Source organism: Schistocerca piceifrons, chromosome 11 (assembly GCF_021461385.2).
Source record: "Schistocerca piceifrons isolate TAMUIC-IGC-003096 chromosome 11, iqSchPice1.1, whole genome shotgun sequence".
Classification (NCBI taxonomy): Eukaryota; Metazoa; Arthropoda; class Insecta; order Orthoptera; family Acrididae; genus Schistocerca; species Schistocerca piceifrons.
The window spans coordinates 149,964,040-149,985,468 of NC_060148.1; the positions used below are offsets into that span (position 1 = coordinate 149,964,040).

Here is a 21,429-nt window from a genome sequence, read left to right on the forward strand (position 1 = left end):
GTGCAGTTTAAATATCTTAACGCAAACCGTTCAGAAGTTACGACGATATTATGTCATATAGTTCAATAACTGTCGCCCTGTAATTACAACCTGTTATGACGTTTTTGGAGCGTTCTCGTTGCCCGATTTTCACTACATCTACATACATACTCCACAATCCACCATACAGTGCGTGGCGGAGGATACCTCGTACCACGACTAGCATCATCTCTCCCTGTTCCACTCCCAAACAGAATGAGGGAAAAATGACTGCCTGTATCTCTGTACAAGCCCTAATCACTCTTGTGGTCTTTCTGCGAAATTTAAGTTGGCGGCAGTAAAATTGTACTGCAGTCAGCCTCAAATGCTGGTTCTCTAAATTTCCTCAGTAGCGATTCACGAAAAGAACGCCTCCTTTCCTCTGGAGACTCCCACCAGAGTTTCTGAAGCGTGATGATCAAACCTACCAGTAACAAATCTAGCAGCCCGCCTCTGAATTGCTTCTATGTCCTCCCTCAATCCGACCTGATAGGGATCCCAAACACTCGAGCAGTACTCAAGAAGAGGTCGTATTAGTGTTTTATAAGCGGTCTCCTTTACAGATGAACCACATCTTCCCAAAATTCTACCAATAAACCTAAGACGACCATCCGCCTTTCCCACAACTGCCATTACATGCCTGTCCCACTACATATCGCTCTGCAATGTTACGCCCAAATATTTAATCGACGTGACTGTGTCAAGCGCTACACTACTAATGGAGTATTCAAACATTACAGGATTCTTTTTCCTATTCATCTACATTATTTACATTTATCTATATTTAGAGTTAGCTGCCATTCTTTACACCAATCACAAATCCTGTCCAAGTCATTTTGTATCCTCCTACAGTCACTCAACGACACCTTCTCGTACACCACAGCATCATCAGCAAACAGCCGCACATTGCTATCCACCCTATCCAAAAGATCATTTATGCAGATAGAAAACAGCGGACCTACCACATTTCCTTGGGCACTCCAGATGATACCCTCACCTCCGGTGAACACTCACCATTGAGGACAACGTACTGGGCTCTGCGAGCTTAATCGTGTTGTGCGACAATACATAAATTTTTAAGCGAACTACATTAACAGTTAACAGTGAAATCTCTGTGGACAATATTTTGGCTCAAGTGCGTGACCATACACATCAGACTACAGCAGAATAGAATATATAATGAAAACTTGTGTGTCGAATTGTAATATGTGGAATACATTGACGGAAAATAAATGAGAACACCGAGAAGGAGTTGTGCAACAAACGAATGTTGGTAAGCCTGTTTACGTCCGAAATATGTGTATTAAAATTTTGTGCCAGCCGTATAAGAGTGGCTCTAGTAATGTCATTATGGGGATTGAAATCAAGTTCGCTTTAAAAACACGCTGTAACAATCGTGAGCGTTTGTTATCTTTGAGACTGGACGTGGTGAGCTGATGTTGTTGTTGTGGTCTTCAGTCCTGAGGCTAGTTTGATGCAGCTCTCCATGCTACTCTCTCCTGTGCAAGCTTCTTCATCTCCCAGTACCTACTGCAGCCTGCATCCTTCTCAATCTGTTTACTGTACTGATCCCTTGGTCTCCCTTTACCATTTTTACCCTCCACGCTGCCCTCCAATACTAAACTGGTGATCCCTTGATGCCTCAGAACATGTCCTACCAACCAATCCCTTCTTCTAGTCAAGTTGTGCCACAAACTTCTCTTCTCCCCAATCCTATTCAATACTTCTCATTAGTTATGTGATCTACCCATCTAATCTTCAGCATTCTTCTGTAGCACCACATTTTGAAAGCTTCTATTCTCTTCTTGTCCAAACTAGTTATCGTCCATGTTTCACTACCATACAAATACTTTCAGAAACGACTTCCTGACACTTAAATCTACACTCGATGTTAACAAATTTCTCTTCTTCAGAAACGCTTTCCTTGCCATTGCCAGTCTACATTTTATATCCTCTCTACTTCGACCATCATCAGTTATTTTGTTCCCCAAATAGCAAAACTCCTTTACTACTTTAAGTGTCTCATTTCCTAATCTAATTCCCTCAGCATCACCCTACTTAATTCGACTACATTCCACTATCCTTGCTTTGCTTTTGTTGACGTTCATCTTACATCCTCCTTTCAAGACACTGTCCATTCCGTTCAACTGCTCTTCCAAGTCCTTTGCTGTCTCTGACAGAATTACAATGTCATCGGCGAACCTCAAAGTTTTTATTTCTTCTCCATGGATTTTAATACCTACTCCGAACTTTTCTTTTGTTTCCTTTACTGCTTTCTCAATATACAGATTGAATAACATCGGGGAGAGGCTACAACCCTGTCTCACTCCCTTCCCAACCACTGCTTCCCTTTCATGGCCCTCGACTCATATAACTGCCATCTGGTCTCTGTACAAATTCTAAATAGCCTTTCGCTCCCTGTATTTTACCCCTGCCACCTTCAGAATTTGAAAGAGAGTATTCCAGTCAACATTGTCAAAAGCTTTCTCTAAGTCTACAAATGCTAGAAACGTAGGTTTGCCTTTCCTTAATCTAGCTTCTAAGATAAGTCGTAGGGTCAGTATTGCCTCACGTGTTCCGATATTTCTACGGAATCCAAACTGATCTTCCCCGAGGTCGGCTTCTACTAGTTTTTCCATTCTACCGTAAAGAATTCGCGTTAGTATTTTGCAGCAGTAACTTATCAAACTGATTGTTCGGTAATTTTCACATCTGTCAACACCTGCTTTCTTTGGGATTGGACTTATTATATTCTTCTGGAAGTCTGAGGGTATTTCGCCTGTCTCATACATCTTGCTCACCAGATGGTAGAGTTGTCAGGACTGGCTCTCCCATAGCTGTCAGTAGTTCTACCGGAATGTTGTCTACTCCCGGGGCTATGTTTTGAGCTGATGGTAGTCAGGAAAGCCGTTAAGGCGACAAAGACGCCGTTATAAACACCTCTCTGAGTGTGAACGAGCTGGTGTAATAGGGCTGCGAGAAGCTGGCTGTTTCTTCTGCGATATTGCTGAAGGACTTGCCAGGAAGGTAGCCAGTGTACATGATTGCTGACAGCGGCTCCAGACGGACACGTGGCACTACTGAGAGCGAAAACCACCGTGTTCGGCGTATGGCTCTGGCGAACACCGATTCAAAGGAAGGCCTCGGCGTTTGTTGGTGACGCCACGTCAGCTAGGCACGGCCAACGCCAGGTCTGTTGCAGGCATACTCATAATGGTGGTGTCTCACTCTGTGACACAGGAAAATGTGAAACTATTGGCGGTAGTTGACCAATACACATTGTTCTGAGAGATTTCTGCAATCAATTAATTGTGCAATTCATTACACTTCTTAACAAATAGTGTACTCCTGAACTTAAATTTCCACCTGTTTTAAGGATTGACATACAAAAACAACAGCAACAGAATTCGTGCTTCTTTACCTTATTTGTAAATCTGAGGAAGTTACGTTTGTACTGGGTCGCTTTTACAAGAAACTGAACGTATTGGTGCTCTTCTTTAGATATCTTGGTTGACTATGCGGTGAGGAGCACTGAATGTTAATGAAATATCTTGCGATTGTACACGTTGGGGGAGGGGGTGGGGGACAGAAGAAGAGGCAAAAGAGATACTTGTTTTATCAAATTTTTTTTTATCTTATTAAGTTTCTCCTTTCAGTTGCAAGAGGGGAATATTTATCTTTTCTAATGTGCATGTTTAAAAAAGTTTAAGCTCCGCAGTATTTTCGATGTATGAAGCTATTTTGTTTCCTGTTTAGAATTCCTTTCGTTGAAAACGACTAATCTAGTGACTGGCAACAGTTGGACATTTACACATGTAAATTGTTTCACATTTCAGTGACGATGTCAAACGAAAATAAATAAATGAAGGAAACGAGTTCATTGTAAGGGGATTGGGGTAATTTTCGATAGTAAAATGGATCAAGTAAATATAGTTACTTGAATGTAAAATTTCCGAAGCTTGCAATGGGGCAAAGCATCTTCTCATATTCATCTACGTTTGTTTCGACAGGATTCAGTAATACAGAACTATGATCTTCATTTGCAGCTTTACAATAGCAAGAAAATCTTTCATCTAAATACAACTGCAGAATCCACAACAATACCAAACATTTTGTCCAAAAATGAGAGATTTATAGTGATAAGCACGCCCAGGAGTTTCTGCCTGCAACAGACCTGGCGTTCGCCGTGCCTTACTGACGTGACGTCACTAACAGGCGCTGAGGCCTTCCTTTGAGTCGGTGTTGCTCTGGCGCATCGTAGTGCATCTGCAACAGTGATTTCAGCAGCAGCTGGCACCACAGTGACGCAACCAACTGTTACAAATCAGTCACGTCAAGGACAGCTTCGTGCCAGTAGCTCTGTAAAGTGCGTCCACTCACCACAAACCACCGCCATTTGCGACTTCCTTGGTGTCACGTGAGAGCTCATTGGGAGGCTAGGGTGGAAGTCTGTCGTGTTTTCTGATGAAAGCTATTTCTGTCTGTGCCAATGTTGGCCGTGTCTTGGCTAGAAGAAGGCCAGCTGAAGCTCTGCAGCCAACACCTGGACAAGCTGGACCTGCACGCGTAATTATACTCTGGAATGCCATTTCGTATGACAAAGTCCAGTCCCGTAGTTATGCCAACACATCTTGACAGCAAAGTTGTACATCAACCTGCTGATTCGACATGCTGTGCTACCAATAATGGACTGCACCCAGGTGTTTTCCAACACGATAACCCTCGCCCACAATCCGCTGTTGTAACCCAACGTGCCATAGAGAGTGAAGACATGCTGCCTTGGCCTGGTCGATTACCGAGCGAGTTGGTGCAGTGGTTAGCACACTTACGGTGACCAGACGTCCGGATTAATCCGGACATGTCCTCCTTTTCAGCTCTTTGTCCGGGGTCTGGGCGGATTTTTACAGTTTCCGGCTTTGCCACAAAGTTGAGCGTAATACAGTTAATGAATTTGTTGAAGTTAATTACAATCAAATCCTGTCTCATGTGAAGACTAAGTGGCTGTCTCTTTTTCCAGCCATTGAAAGGATACTGGAAATGTATGCTGCTCTTAAAACTTACTTTCTCTCGGAAAGCAAAGCACCACAGGTTTTGTTTCCATTTTTTGAGAACAGGTTGAGTGAAGCTTACTTATGGTATTTGCATTCATTGATGTCTTTGTTCAGTACAAGTATTCTGGAATTAGAAAAGGAAGAAAACTCTGTGGTTGATGTCACTGAAATTTTAGAGTCAGTATGTAAGATGCTTGAAGACCGATTAAGTGAAAAATTCATTTGCCTTAAGGTCAAGCAGATCCTCAAAATGGCAACAGGGGAAGGCTTTGAGAAAGAAGTCAAACATTTTATGGAGGAAGCTATTTTACTTTATCAGTCATGGCATGAATATTTGAAATGGTGGCTGTGTATGAGAGCTTCTCCTGCTCTAGATGGATGTGACTTAAAAATGATTTTTGCTACAGTGATGTTGAGAAAAGCCTTGTATATTTTCAGGAGAAATGTAAAGCCTTTGAAATTGAAGATGCAAAATGTTTTGATCAGTTTTGCAATTTCAGGCAATTTCTAAAAAGGAATAATGATGATCCAGAATTTAGGACTTTATCTTGTAGTAAAAAATGGATAGTGTTTTTGTGACAGTAAGTCAGCTGACTGTCACTCCGAGTTGAATACTTTTTCAGTATTTCAGGGCATAATGCTAAAAGAATATTTTCTCTAATTACCACACAGTGGACTGATGGGAGGAATAGATTAAACCTGTTGATGGTTCAATATAATTTAAAACAATTTTCATGTGTGTCATTTTACAATAATCTGTTAAGTAAGCTTAAATTTCTGCAAAAGATTGGTTCCTCTGAGAAGTATCAATAATTGTTAAGGAATTTATGTATGTTATGTCTATAAATAATAAACTCATTTATTAAAATTGAGTACTGCAGATGAGGATACCAGCCGTCAGCTTTGGACAAGTCACATGAAATCAATCAATGAGGGGTGGCGTTTAGGCAGCCTACGCGTGAATATAAAAACAGTTGATGCCACACTGTCACTACAATCAATGTTTTTAATTTAAAATTTAACAAATGTTGCTCTGGGAATCACCACCTGACCACCAGTAACAATAAACTAGTAGTTTTCCCGGCAGTCACGTGACTTGTCCGAAGCTGACGGGTGGTATCCTCATTTGCAGTTGAGCGTTCGATGTGTCCTCTTTTTTCTTCCTTTGTGCTCCTTTTTGCAGCTGTTTATCCTCCCATCTGGTCACCCTAAGCACACTGGACTCTCATTCGGAAGATCGATGGTTCAATCCCGTGTCCGACCATCCTGGTTTAGGTTTTCCGAGATTTCCTAAATCGTTCCACGCAAATGCCGTGATGGTTCCTTTGAAAGGGCACGGCCAACATCCTTCCCCGTCCTTACCTAATCCGATGAGACCGCTGACCTCGCTCTTTGCTCTCTTCCCCCACACCCAGCCTAACCCTGGTCAATAACCATATCTGTCTCCAATCGATCACATACGAGACATCATCGGACAATAACTCCAGTGTCATCCAGAAACAGCATTAACCGACCGACGAAGAGCAACAGGCATGGAACTCTATCCGACAAACTGACATATGGCACCTGTACGACACAATGCATGCACGTTTGTGTGCCTGACGATGCCAAAATCAACCTACTTCGACAGCACACTGAAGATGAAAAGTATAAAGTACACATTTCTTGAAAGTATTCTAAACACAGTAAAGAATGGAAATTACTAGGTGACTAACAACTTCAAACCGAAAAATGATACGGCAGTATACTTTGATATCGAGCTTCTCCTGCAATGAAAACTATGTGTCTTGGAAATATTTCGCTAAAACTGAGTGAAGATTCTCAAATGCGCATACGCGTTAACACTTGTGCTATGGAATCAATTTGCAACTGTTTTCCAGAAGAAGTTGGTCAAAACAAACTGCCCCCGTTTGGTGTTTTTTCTTTTTTGCAAAAGATGAAGCTTCAAGAAGAATTACAGTTTGAAACGTCTTTGTGTTTCCTTATTTTTATCATTTCAACACTGACCTATAAATTTTCCCTGACGAAGACAACTCAAACTTAACCTACTCATTTATTACCCACAATATACAAGCCCAACACAAACTAACTGCTATACAATGACATCATGGCTTCAGATAATTAACACAAAAGAATGGCCTGAATTGCAAGAAATCCTAACAAAAACCAATACTTTTTCATAGATCTCTTGGCTCATAGAAAACCTTCATAACATGGGCTACTACAATTACAGCATGCAGCAACTACAGCCAGCTTAATAAAAGGATTCTAACTACTATAGATTAACTAGTGGGAGGCATATGGTTATGACACGAAAGATTTTGTTGAAGAGCAAACAATGTATTTAGCAGATTTTGCCTTATTCACGTGACTTCTAGTTCCAAAAATTATGTAGTAGTCAATAACTCCACTACCCACACATTACCAACTACATCCATCCTCATTTTACAATGCATGTCCTACCAACACTGAGTGTCTGCTAAGAGATCGTATCCAAGCCCGTCACTTTCTGGTCACTAACTGCTAGTCCCTCCAACCACAGAGTCTTTTACGGAGGGCGCAGAGACCTGTCAGCGATATAAATACAGTCTATAGCACTGCCAACAGAAACGTATGAACAGGCTACTTACAAGTTCAATGACATGTGGTTGAATTTACGTGGGTGAACTTTCATGGAATACACTCTACAGGTTCATAGGAATAAGCTGGCAAATCACGCCCAAATGTTTACGTTTGTAAGTTTGATCCACAGATGGGTTCCACCTGCTGTAGTGTATGTTACTATGGCGTTGTCTTGCCACCTTATATCCAGCTAGAGCGCGCCAGAACAAAAATTACTAGTCAATCGAATAAAAAGAGGTTTGGGAATTTCTATGCACTAGGGGAATAAAAAGTAAAATTTCCTTTACTATTCTGAACGCAATTGAGGAAACCAGACGAAAACGGGCACTTTGAGACGCCATTCATGTAACAATGCGTGTAAAAATAATGGTTATGATAAAACTGATGTTCTTTATAACGCTGTCACGATCCGCTGCAAGTTTCATCAGTGAGTTTAACAACGGGATAACTTTGTCACATGTTATCTCCACCTCATTTAGAACCGACGTCATTTTAACGAATGCAGTTCTTCAGTAATTCAGCAGCCAATGGCAGAAAATTCTTCAGGGGAATAAAAGATGCATGATTCGAAGGCAGTGAGCCGACGTAACCACTGAAAAGTGATATGAACAAGTCAGTGGGCAAACATAACTCTTCTTTTGCTGATAGCGCTTTTTATAAAAATTCGGATCCACGAAATGTTAATGATATCTTGAAACACCATCGCTGATGAAAGTAATCCCTCTGCTAAAGATAGATGGTGTTACTAAAACCTAAACTAAGAAACTTTGATTCTTGGTAGCTTTTTATATGATGATCTATGAAGAAAATATTTTTGATGGAATAACGTTTTCCTACTAATACAATTTGTGTCAACACAGTTAATGGATGTGAAGTATTTCCTGCAGAGAATACATTTCTGTAAAAATAAATAAAAAAAACTTCAAACTGGATTAGAAATCCACCATTATCCCACCAATGACCCTTAAAAGTTATTGAAACTTACTGAAAACCTATCTTACTGGTTGCTGCATACTTTAACAGCACTTATGGATATACTTGCAGCATAAATATTGTTCCTAAATTTGTGTTCAATTCGTATTGCGGTGCCTTGCCTTACCTCTGAAAGAAAACACAGTTAAAGTAAAATATGACTCACAGTTTTGTGACCTTGTAATATATCTTGTTTGGCTGCATAGAAAATATTTTCAAATCTTGATCAAAATAATTATGCTGATTCATAAGGATATCATGGGGAGAATGTTGAACTTGCAGTAAAATTGCCTGTTATGATTAAAGTACGAGGAAAAGCCATTCTCCTCGTATAAACATCAGCTGTTCATGTTATGTAAACTGAACATTCCTCAAGTCATGGAACTGTAGGGGTAACCTGTTTTAGGAGCTACTGTTTACTTCAGTATGAGTAAGCACAATTCAATATCTCACCAATGAGAGTTAGTATAATTCGTAACACACTGACAGTTACCAAGGAACGTTTGAATTTATTTATTTTTCGTAAAAGGACTACTCTGTTCTGACAATAAAAGTCAGTCATGTTTCACTTGAGCATATTAAGTTCTCCGAGTTGCCACTATCATCCATCAGCAATAGATCATCTCATTTTCCGTCTCTTATTGTACAAATGCCATTATATTCTGCTGGAAACAATGTAAATGTGAATGTTCATTGACATATGTATAACAAAGGCGGACAGAGTCTTGAAACTGGGAAACATAATTAAGAAAAATCAAGCGTGTTGTAGATGGCTCCACATTAGCTCAGTTATATTCCCAACCTATGCTGGAGATTCTTGAGAGCCACCCAACGAAGAGCTGTTGGGCTTATCTGGGAGATTACGCGGTTCGTCAAGCAAGGAGAGATAAGGTGGGTGCAGTGTTTGTGCGTTACGAACACTGTTTGCTTGCGTCTATTAGAGATTATGGATCGAGTACAGGTCAAATACTGATCACGTAACCGCCGAATGGCGTTTCCAGTGTTCTGGAAGTCCACAATTCACAAGGCGACGTGTTTTGTGAAATTCTAAGCAAGTGGGGTTACATTCCCACTGAAGTTACCAACTTAGGATGCTGGGAAGATCACGAGACAGACCTCGGCACTCGTTCCACTTCTTTATAAGACAATGAGCCGATTTTTTCAGGGGTACTAAACGAATCCAGAAAGTGGTAAAGTCCTTAAGAATATTCTAGTCTGACCAGAGACTATTTAAGGAGACCTGGACGTAATGTCTATTTTTTACTATTATTTTGAAATAATTGGTATATTGTGACCTCTATGAGACAAAAAATTAAATACTGTAGAATTCAAACTTGAGTGAAAATTAATTTTTATCTGACATATTTACTTAAATGTAATTTTTATTTTAGGTACACTGTAGCTCCTCACTATTCGAAATAAAAGGTCCAAAAAATTATTCTTTTCTTATTAACTTGTTAAAACAATAAAGCAGAAAATTTACATCTTTGCCTGCGTATTTAAAAAATGTTTCGTAGAAGTCAGTTTTTTCTCATAATAACTGAATAACGTATAACATGCTCCAGCTTAAAATGCTTAACACATTGTCGAATAAAGCCGGTACAATGTTTAGGCAAGCACTGTATGATCACTCAAGCAATCTTTTGTTTGAAGCATTAATATTTTAGGAAATAATGCTACGTAAGTATGCAGACAGGTTAGTTACGGGAAATTGAAATTAAAAATTTGTCAGCAATTTCTTTCTCAATGATAATATGTCAGTACATTGCATCTCCATAATCTTGTTGCTTCCGAGTATCGTTTTGATCTTTTTTAGTTTTTTTTCTTTGTTATTCTGGTGTCTATTGTCATACTTTCAGCAGCCGTTTCAGCGAGATGTTTGTCCACTCGTATTTTTTATGTTCGCACCAGTTTTCATGCCTGGTCTGCCCGTGGTTTTTAATCTGCTTGTTATTCCAACTTTAAAACATATTATGGCATCGATGACACAGCGTGAAAATCTGACATGCCGATTAAACAGTTTGTGGCGAGTGGTCCCAAGTGCAATCTGAATTTTCACTTTGATTCTGCGGTTTGTCAAGGAAAAGTTATTCTCAGCGTTTAGAATCTGTATATATTGGCTTTAGTTCTTCCATAACTGTTTCTGGCATGGGGTGTGCGTACGTTTGCTTTTGTCCATTTGCTTGAGAGCTATTTTACTTGGGCCACGAAAGTATTTCCTTTTGGGCAGAGGCTTTATTTTTGATACTATTTCGAACAACGCGTTAGTGTATTATTGTAAAATATACAACGGCAATTAAAACATATTTTCGATTTTTCGCTGCAAAATCTTTGACATACGCCTAAAACACTCAGGACAACAAGTAACGCGCGCGAAAAACTTAAGTAAACTGAAGTGAACGATTAGAAAGCTCTCGCTTGGAACTGTCTGACAGCGACTGTCAACGAAAATTCGCCCCTAGTACAAAGAGCCGGCCGCTGTGGCCGAGCGGTTCTAGGCTCTTCAGTCCGGAACCGCGCAACTGCTACGGTCGCAGGCTCGAATCCTGCCTCGGGCATGGTGTGTGTGATGTCCTTAGGTTAGTTAGGATTAAGTACTTCTAAGTCTAGGGGACTGATGACCTCAGCTGTTAAGTCCCATAGTGCTCAGCGCCATTTAATTTTTTTTTTTTTTCAAGTACAAAGAGCAGATAACGTGTATTCCAGCCTTTAATACCTCCATGCCCGTGACAGCTGGTTCCTCTCGGGCTGGCCGCATTACGGCGGTCAGCAGTTACCTCCAATTGCGGAAGCGTTGCGCGTGCTGGCAAACCGCCGCTCCACACTTACGGATTTCCACACAGCTGCCACGCGCATGCGTGTGAAGCTAGCGAAATTAGGGATGCTCAACTACCTGACCTACCGATAGATGGCTCTAACGTCAAGCTACCGCTAGCTTTAGACGCCTGTGTGTATGCGGCCACAGAAATAGGTGCCCATTTAAGACAACAGGAACAGTACGTAACAGTATGCCTTAATTTAGCTGCTAACGAATCTTCACTGGCAGTATCCGTCAAAACCACAGTTAACCTATCTTCTTTGGTGATGTAGTTATTTTTCATAGCTGTGAATGTTGATTCGTCGCGAATGATAAAGCCGATCCTTTGCTTGAATCTATTCCGAGTGATTTTGTTATATTTTTAGTTTCCTTGCCCGTCAAAGTATTTCTTCCCCAATAGTTATCTCTCACCATTTTTGTGTATATGACGGTCTTGATCCGTACTGTAATACTTTACTTATAATTACAATGCCCAAATATTCTTAATGACGTCGTAGCGTAATGACTACAGTTTTTGGCTAGTAATGTCAAGGTTCTGGGTTCAATACCCAGTCAGTACTCACTGAGGTTATTTATCTGGTGGAAAGATCTGGAAGGAGGTTCCTTCTGCCTTAGGAAACCAACATAAAAGCAACTTGAATATAAAAGGAGCAAAACTGACGCGCAAATCGCTAACGTAACGGTTTACGTCGAAAGGATTGCTTCAGGATAGGTGACATTTGTTAACAGCAGAAGCATCAGCCTTTATTTTTTCGGGTCAGTGAGCGAGATGCTCTATGCATTAGAACTACATATCTTATTCTTTCCAAGATTCCAGACCAGTTTTACAGAATTTAGGTCGAAACTGTGTGGCGGAACTGGGAAGGGAACCTTTCCTTGCAGGATTTTTTTCACTATAGTTGGGGTCAATCCTGTTCTGCGCATCTACGTCACGCATTCTCCGACAACCAATATGCGCTCAGTACTGTTCTCAGATCTCTGCTATGAAAGTGGTTGCCATCGTGAGCATTAAACGCGACCGTAGCGAGTTATTCAGTAGACTTTTATTCCATTTCTTGCTATTTGGCACGGCCTATGGTAGAGATAAGCAACAAATTCCGCACAGGCAAGTGAGAATCATAATTTGCAGCAAACACGCTTTTTTTGCGCAGAGCACGTGTATGCGCTTACGGCAATCGTCGCTTGGAACCGGCAAACAGTGCAATCCCCGACCATATCTCGATCTGCGCGAACAGCCATCATTCACAGATCAGACTATAGATGTATAGAATAAGCAGGAGTTGGAATTTCTTTGTCGCTCCGTATTACAGGCGTCGCAAAGGATCATGGTAACGTGACCGTAGCGTCATCTATCGTTTGATCCTGTAGTTGAGCGTGACCCGAGACACCTGGACTCGTAAAGGATCCACTAGTTGTCAGACCAGTCGTCAGAGTTGTGGGGGGAGGGGGGCGGGTTAGGTGAGGGCGAAGTGAGCGGTGGAAGGCGAGGGATGGGGGAGGGGGGGACCATCCGACCACGCATCACAACGCTGCTCGGAACACATCCAGACCTACAGCATTGATTCTGAAGTATTTTGGATAAATATGAAGTATCTGCAAGTTTCTCAACGTCAGTAACTACACTGTAGAGTTCAGGACTCATTTTAGATTACAACGTAGTGATGCGAACTTTCTGAAATAAGACATTCAAGCCTCACTTCAGACACAGTAATTGCAACCTTGAAAGTTATTAACCAGTGTTCAAACTTCCCTGATAAAGAAGTTGCCAGGCGAAAGAAATATAAGACGTTAGTGCACACCGTAGGTTCATCTAGATGGGAAAAGTTTTTGCATTTGCTCCAGAATAGCCAGGTACTGCTTTAACCTATTGACCTTAACACTAGCGACAGTGAATTGAAAACAGTCAAAGAATTACAATCGATTACCTTAGCCTTTCCAACAGAACAACATAATACAATGAAACTGTTTTCTGGAAACAGTCTTAAATGATTGATTACGTGATTTTATGCTCCCAACGTGCTTTTTTCCCTCTAGAATTTCAGTATTATTCTAAAAAACGGAAATTAAATTCAAATAATTCGAACGCCCGCTAGAAAGCTCCACTGGAGTCGTGTGATTCGTATGACGTCACTGACTAGCTCGCTGTTCCCAATGCCACAATGCTAACTCACGGTGATGTCTTGTTTTCGAATTTACGTTTCGGAAAATGAGTTGCAAATGGTGTGTAGTAACTTACTGTACAATTATATCTATAAAAGCAGAGCAGTTCTCGTAGAGTCCGGGAAATGTGAAGCTCTGCCTCATTCCCAGATGACTGACAAAGGATCATTCTAGGCTGCCCTGACCAATTCTTCATCCTGTCTCCATGCACATACGTGTCGTCTTCCAGATACCGGACCTCTCGCTACATCGCCATTATCTCGAAGCCCTTTAATCCATCTCCTTTGTGGAACCATCAACACCGTAAAGACGTCCTCCTGCCTTAGATGCCCTAACTCCGTTTTCAAAGGGAGCAATTATTCGCTCGATAGCTCGCGAACATCCACATCAGCTATTTTGAACACCTATTCCGTGTTTTTTCACGCTGTCAAAGACATGGTATGAAGCACTGTCGATAAAGAATATGTAATTGCGGTGAAAAAACAAAGTGTTTTAATATTGTACTTTAGCGTTTTCTCCTCGCGTGCTACTGAGAGTGTTGAGATAATTGTTCCTGTACGTACGCATTTTGTCATTGCTCCACAACTCTAGACATTTTATTACATACTGAACATAGGCAGATGTAAAGAGGCGCATCGATGTACTGATTTACATTAATATACTACCAAGCAACAAATATTTATATGCAAGTGTCTTAATAATTTATGTGCATATGTGAGTTCTTCAATATGTATTTCATTAATCTCTCTGTATTTTTTTCATTTTAGTAATTTTAACAATGATGTAATCGGCTGCGACATGGGAGAGGTTTGTGAGCAATCTGATGAAAAATTACAAAGTCCTAGCATAAAAGAACCATAAGTCAATCTTCACAGCAATTTCATTGCAAGTAGTGCGATATTTTGTTTCGGGAACTTGCAAGGCGCACGATAATGCAGAAATACTTAGCAAACGAACGACCTCAGCCGCCAATGCCATTGTTCGCACGCCTGACAATGCGATAGGAAACAACATTGCTTGATCTTAATACTTTGAAATATTATTAATTATCTGATTCGTACTCTCATCCTCACATGCAGAACAACATTTATATTATTTATAGTATGCCAGTCAACCGATACGTTTCTCTTACGTGAAAAGTACAGAAACACTAGGTGGCGATCCAAGTATTTACAAATAAATGCATCCATTTTCAATATTTCTAGTATGATAATTTGTCTCCTTGTATAAAGATTAGACGATTATAAAATGGAATCTTTTGAAAAATGTGGACCCTAGAAAAGCCTAGAACTGCACAATTTGTAGCGAATTAAGGTTTCCACTATTACTCACCCAAGTCTAAACAAAAGAAAAAGGGCAATTGACTCCAGTTGGACCCGAAAGCTCGTCCTTTACGTCAGTCAATCTACCCTGCCATTTCAAACATGTGAAACGCTCATTGTTGTAATCCTACCGGCGTGGGGTTACTATATTTCAACTACGTCGACGTGCTCGAATAATTATTTTCAAAAGAAATAATACGACGAGTTAAATTGCAATGAGTCTCGACGTATACTGTCTGCAAACTATCATATTGCTTCTCTTTGACGATGTAAATACCAAGCTGTAGCTTCACAGGCCTCCACAGTTCTGAACGCCGGAACTTCTGAACGGAGCATGCGCAATGCTCTGGACTTCAAATAGTTCGGGCCGGGCAAACTTATTGCCTCGCATTGGACGTAAGTATGTAACGCGAAAGAACCTGAAAATCAGTGTTTTGCAAGTATCGATCGGCAACCGTCATGTTTTCGCTGACGTCACGGTGCCAAAAGGTTTACTGAATTATTGGTTGTGTCACATCTACGTAGATAGAGGTTCCTTTATAGGGGAATTTTATTCACTCCAAGTATGGTAACCACTTCATCAGCAGTGCTTTAAATTCTAGTTTGCTTGCTACACATTGAAAAACGTTTGTTACGCGAGAATACAGTTCCGAGGCAAACTGTAATTTTCTTTCGTCTCTACTCTTCCACTTAGTAGAAAACTGATTAATTCGATGTAAGTGACGTCAATAGAAGAACGCAGGAATTCTCCAGTCTTTTGATATCACAAAAAGAATCAGAAAAGATCCTGTTCCTCTCAAACAGAAAAATTACGGCATTCATCTGTAGCTGGTCTCTCTTTTAAAAAGTCATCCACATAATTACATCCAGTAACAGTTGTTAGGTAAAGTTAATAATAAATGTTATGCCACTGGATTTACAGTATTCTGTGTCATACAGCTAGGAGCATATCGAGTTTATATACTGGAAGAGATGACTCAGATTGAACCATTGAAGTTGGACCATTACGGAATATAGGGAGTAGCTCACAATCGGTTCACCTCCTACTTTAACAGACAGCGAAAGGTCATTATTCACATTGTTGAGAACGGCTGTGATGTGTGGTCTGAGTGGAGTACTGTCAAATTGGGGTGGGGGCAAGGAATCAGTGTAGGGGCCGCTCCCGTATCTTATTTATGCAAATGATATGCCCTCTTGTATTACGAGTAACTCTAAAATATTTCCGTTTGCTGATGGCACTAGCTTGGTAGTAAAGGGCGTTGTGTGCAACATTGGCTCTGTTTCGAATAGTACAGTTTGTGACAAGAATGGCTTGTACAAAAGTAACGCTAAATCACAGTACGACTCAGTTTTAATAATTTGTAACACAATTCAGCAAAACTCCACGTTTTAATTTCACAGAATGGGCATATGATTAGTGAAACTGAACAGTTCAAATTTCTAGGTCTTCGGATACATAGGAAACGGTCGTGGAAAGCCATCGTTCATGATCTTGTTCAAAGACTTATGCGGTCATTTTTACTATTCCAACGGTATATTAAGTAAGTGATCGTTCGACGGGAAAATTTGTCTACTTTGCTTATTTTCATTCGCTTATGTCGTATGGTGTAATATTTTGGGGTAACTCTCGACTAAAAGGATATTTTTGGCTCAGAAACTGCCAGTTCGAGCAATGAGTGGTGTTAAGTTTTCGAACCTCTTTGTCGACCCCTGTTCGCTAGTCTGGGTATTTTGACATTGACCTCTCAATATACATATTCTTTACTATAGTTTCTTGTTAACAATACCAACTTACTCCCAAGAATTAGCAGCTTTCACTGAGTTAATACTAGGCAGAAACCCAATCTGCATTTGTATAGCACTTAACTCTTGTGCAGCAAGGTGTGCAGCATACTGTTGCATCGTTTTCGGTAAGCTACTGAAAAAATTCATAAACTTCGCAGTAATACACGCGCTTCCAAATCGAAACTGAGGAGTTTACTCATGTGTCACTCCTATCCTCTTGAGGAGTTACTTGAAAAATTAAGCTCATTCTTATGCTGTATTGTTGATTCAGTTTACTTAAACTTATGGCTTGAATTCTTGGGTTCTTATACATTTTATTTAATGTTATTACTTTTATATTGAAATTAGAAGTACTGACATCTTCAACGAACATTTAGATCAGCTTGGCCCTACTGAACTGGGCGTGTAAATAAATAAAATCCGGCTTTGAAAGTAATTTCAATACGACAGCAACACTCTTTAAACATCATGGTATCAGCTGAGGTGTATCAGATGGAAGGCAACCAGCAACTACATTCTTAAAGCACTCTGGGAATTAAGTTAGATAATATATATATATAAACCAATACTGGAAAGGTAATTCAGTAATCGAAAAGCAGTAATGCGAAGCTGAGACGTGGTTATTAATTTTTTTAACGAACAGTTACCTGAAAATATAGGTAGGCCTAGACATTAATGCTGCACACGAAACGTACTCGCAATTACGAATATGAACAACCACGAACTGTATAATGGAGTGACGACAATGAAAATTTGTGTCGGACCAGGAGGCGAAGCCGGGTTTCCTGCCTACTGCGAGCAGTCGCGTTCCAATTAGGCTGTTTGAACTCGACTCACAGCCACACCATATGTCAACAATCTGTACTCTTTCATTGTGTATATTCCCGAGGAGCGGCACATGTTAATTTAAAGTAGTTTGCCAGGTGTCTGTGTATAATAAATACGGCACTGCAGTGCCTTTGTTGTTCAGGAATGCGATGCAATGTTTCTTCGGTCAGACATGCCCGAAGAACATAGGCTCTGCAATATCGCATTAATACTGCACGTCCTTCATGGCTTAAACTGGCATCTTGTTAAGTTACCTAGAGAAATCTACGCGAGAAAAACTTAAGAAGCCGTCACTGCTGAATTCCTGTCTTTTGAGGGGAGTCAGAACGGAAATTTTTTCATTCTCGGATTTTTATCTCATAAAATTTGCAATCTTCCGAATAAAATTATATCACTTATAAACTCACATGGGAAGTATTTTATTTTCTTTTAATACAATCTACACCGGTTGAAAATGTTAAAATTTCTACGTGCATTACTTCAAGATCTAATTAAATAGGTATTTTTTTATGTAGAAGGCTGCGGATTGCCGAGTTATAAAGGTTAACAGTGTTGGTCATGTCCATAAGAGGATGGGCATGAGGTTGAGGAAGTTGACACAATGTTTGAGAAACAAGAAACTTCCCGACGGTAAAACCGTAAGAGGCAGGGTAACATGCAAAATAATTGATGAACTACAGCAGTATTATGGGATGTCCATTAGAAATAATACTGAGGATTTGTTGAAAATGAAGCAGGCAGTATGGGCTACATCTTACACAGACTGTCAACTGATGTAAAACCTAATTCATGGTGCAGAAGCAGTCATGGATATCATAAAACCTATTTACAGAGTCCTGGCAAATCCTGAATTGCTGAAGAGGTGTCTGCATGGTCAGACTCAATCCCAATGAGGCGTTCAGTAATCTTACGTGGACTATTACCAAGAAATGTTTTGTTGGAATAAAGACACTAAAGTGGGGGGGGGGGGGGGGGGAGAGGTTTGATGCTGTTATTGCTTTTAATGATGGCAACACTGGTAGGGTGAAAGTGCTACAGCATAGCAATAGCAATTAATCCTGGAGCAAACTGCATCTGAGAACTTTAACAGACGGACAACTTTCGCATTGATAAAGCAGAGTATTGAGCACAGCTGGCCACTAAGGAGTCCAGAAAGAAGAAGAAACTCGAAAAAAGATGAAGAGAATGATACACAGTATGGTACAGGGTGCTTCTGAGCGAATAAAAAAAAATTAAGCATTTATTGAGTTACAGTCTTGATACTTCAGAAGCCGTTACTAAAAATTTACGCTTTCATTTTTCCTTAAATCTCAGAAACCACTTCGAGTCGAGTATTCAAATTTTCAGGGAGTAATAACATTTCCTGAGTCTACTGAACTAAAAGAAAAACATGTTACGTACAATTAAAATTATTTACGATAGTGTACAATCTTGTATCTTTGCTCGACGAAGGTCTATTTTCGTTATTCGTCATAGTTACTGTGATGCACGAAATTGAGTACATGGCTGCACGACATTTTTAAGAACTTGCAGAGGTAAAACCACATTGCATAGACTTTCCGTATAGTTCATTTAGAACCGTACATTACTGCGTATGAAATAATCAATATATCTAAATTGTATATAAAGTTGAGACCGGAACATCTCTCTTCATTCTCGGGATACTGATTGTTGTATCCGCGGACGGGTCGCTCGCGGCGCGTCCGAACCTTTCCTGCACTTCGGGAATCAAGTGGTCGTAAAAATCGTATCTCAAACGGTTCAAGATACCGAAATGACGATTTTTGTAAATGACAGCAATCAGAAAGGACTATTTTATCGTGTGATTAACGCTCGATACGTGTTTGTAGACGCGTAAGCAGAGCGAAAACACTTACTATAAATTACACCGCGAGGTTTTGTCCGAATTTTCATATCAAAAAAAGAGAGAAACGGGTAAACGGGTAAACGGCGTATCAACGTGACCAGCGTGAGGTCTAGTTTTGCATGAAAATATTTAACTGCTTGAAAGTAATCAGGGTGATTAACGAAAACTTAATGAGTTCAGGAAAAATTGAAATATTTCACGAAAAGCTGCTGCCAAGCAAATAAATGAAGTGTCAAAAATTTCATCTATTCAACGCCTAGCTATTTTGGACGTAAGATACACTGACTGGTGGCGTATTTAAATGCCAAAAAGACTTCCTTGGAATCAAGTACCAAAGTTCGAATTTTCGAGAACAGAAAAACGTTAGGAAGGCAAACGAGGAGTAATATCATGCTTTCTGAATAACACTTGAAAATAAAAAAGGAAAGAAATCTGTCAATTATTTTGTGAAATGATTTGTGGAAAAGAAACAAGTACAGTAGAAAAACGTTCTACGTGCCTTTGAATGATGCTCGAAATCGTGAATAGAAAATCAGGTGGACCCAACGTTTCCCTAATATTTTTCATTCCACACAACGTTTGACTCCCTATTCAAAAATTTTGTACGCTTTACTTTTAGACTATTTAGATTAATTGAAACACTTGGCCTTAACACTGACTGCTGATGAATTACGTTCGCAACAGCAAAAATTTGTAAAATGTCATGGTTCATTGTAATTTATTAGGAATTTAATGAGATATACTGGGATAGGTGCGTAAACACTTACAGATGTTCCTCGGCAAGACCTAAAAATATAGTTAGCGATGCAGTGTAAACAGTATATGTAAAACTTAGTATACGGAACTGTAACTGAGTTAAAAGATAAAAAGTACGTGGTACGCCGCAGCAACGATACCGCTATACCGCAGCTAGCTGTTAGTTGCTGTCGCCATTTTGTGTGTGCGTATTTAGGGTACTTAGTGATTCTTCCGCATTTATAGCCTGTTAAAACTTCTTGATCATGTAAAAACCATTCGTCTTTAATTTGTTGATGAGATAATCGAATGCTCCTCTGTTCGTTCACGGTTATTCGAAGAATATGATTATCTTCGTACTTGATATTTATGAAACTATCCAAGGAAATTCCTCCCGTTGTAAATTTCATGCACACCATTCCTTTTCGCTATATTTTCTGAAGTAAACCTAATTTTGTAGGCTTACTCTCCAGGTGTGATATTCTACAGCTTAGGGGGCGCTCTTTTATACAAACAGCTGGCCGGCTAAAGCAGCCATCTTGTAGCGCGACATGGCCGCTCGCACACAGGACACCGGAGCTTTTCACCCTATGCTGCTGCTTGTGCACCAGTACTAAGTACTTCTAAATATCACTTGGTAATGCGGCACGTTGCAAAATGTGCACAGAAGAGGGCTAGCCAGGTCAGCGCTCCTACCTGCTGTGTGTTCACACGTCCTGCTGAGCAGAGAACGCTGTCTGCCGTTAACACTTCCCACCGCTGCCACGTCTCTCGAGCAACTGTTTTACGCCAGCCAACGCCGCAGTTGGAACGTCACATGATTCCCCTCCCCTCCCCAGGGTACCTTCTCACTCAGGGCCTGCGCGAGGCGTGACCTTCGTACCGTGCAGCTTGGCAACTAACCGACCCGATACTTCTGCATATGCATGGGCTAAACTGCGAATTTCCAGTATCAGTGATATCTGTAAATGGTACTTTTCGGTAACTACGCTTCTTAACTGTGATTTGTTGCAATTAAGAATGGCAGTTAACGAATTCACAATTCGTATTCCCTCCGCACGCCACTAATGCTATTTCTGCAATTCTTGCTACTTCTGTTATGTACGCGATTTCTGTGCCGTCTGCGATTTCTGCGCTTTGCGCGATTTAGCACTGGTAGATCTTGCACCTGTCATTAGTCGCAAGTAATGTTGACTGGAATACTCTCTTTCATATTCTAAAGGTAGCAGGGGTAAAACACAGGGAGCGAAA

At 40.4% G+C, this 21,429-nt stretch overlaps 1 long non-coding RNA gene across 1 annotated transcript in view; it reads right to left on the minus strand.

Annotated features, from left to right (window-relative positions):
* The window catches only part of LOC124719928, a 39,881-nt gene extending 18,933 nt beyond the window's left edge, over nucleotides 1-20,948 (minus strand). The window contains exon 1 of the long non-coding RNA XR_007006020.1: nucleotides 20,875-20,948. This is a non-coding gene — a long non-coding RNA (uncharacterized LOC124719928). The remainder of the gene's footprint in view (nucleotides 1-20,874) is intronic.
* Between the last annotated feature and the right edge of the window lie 481 nt (nucleotides 20,949-21,429).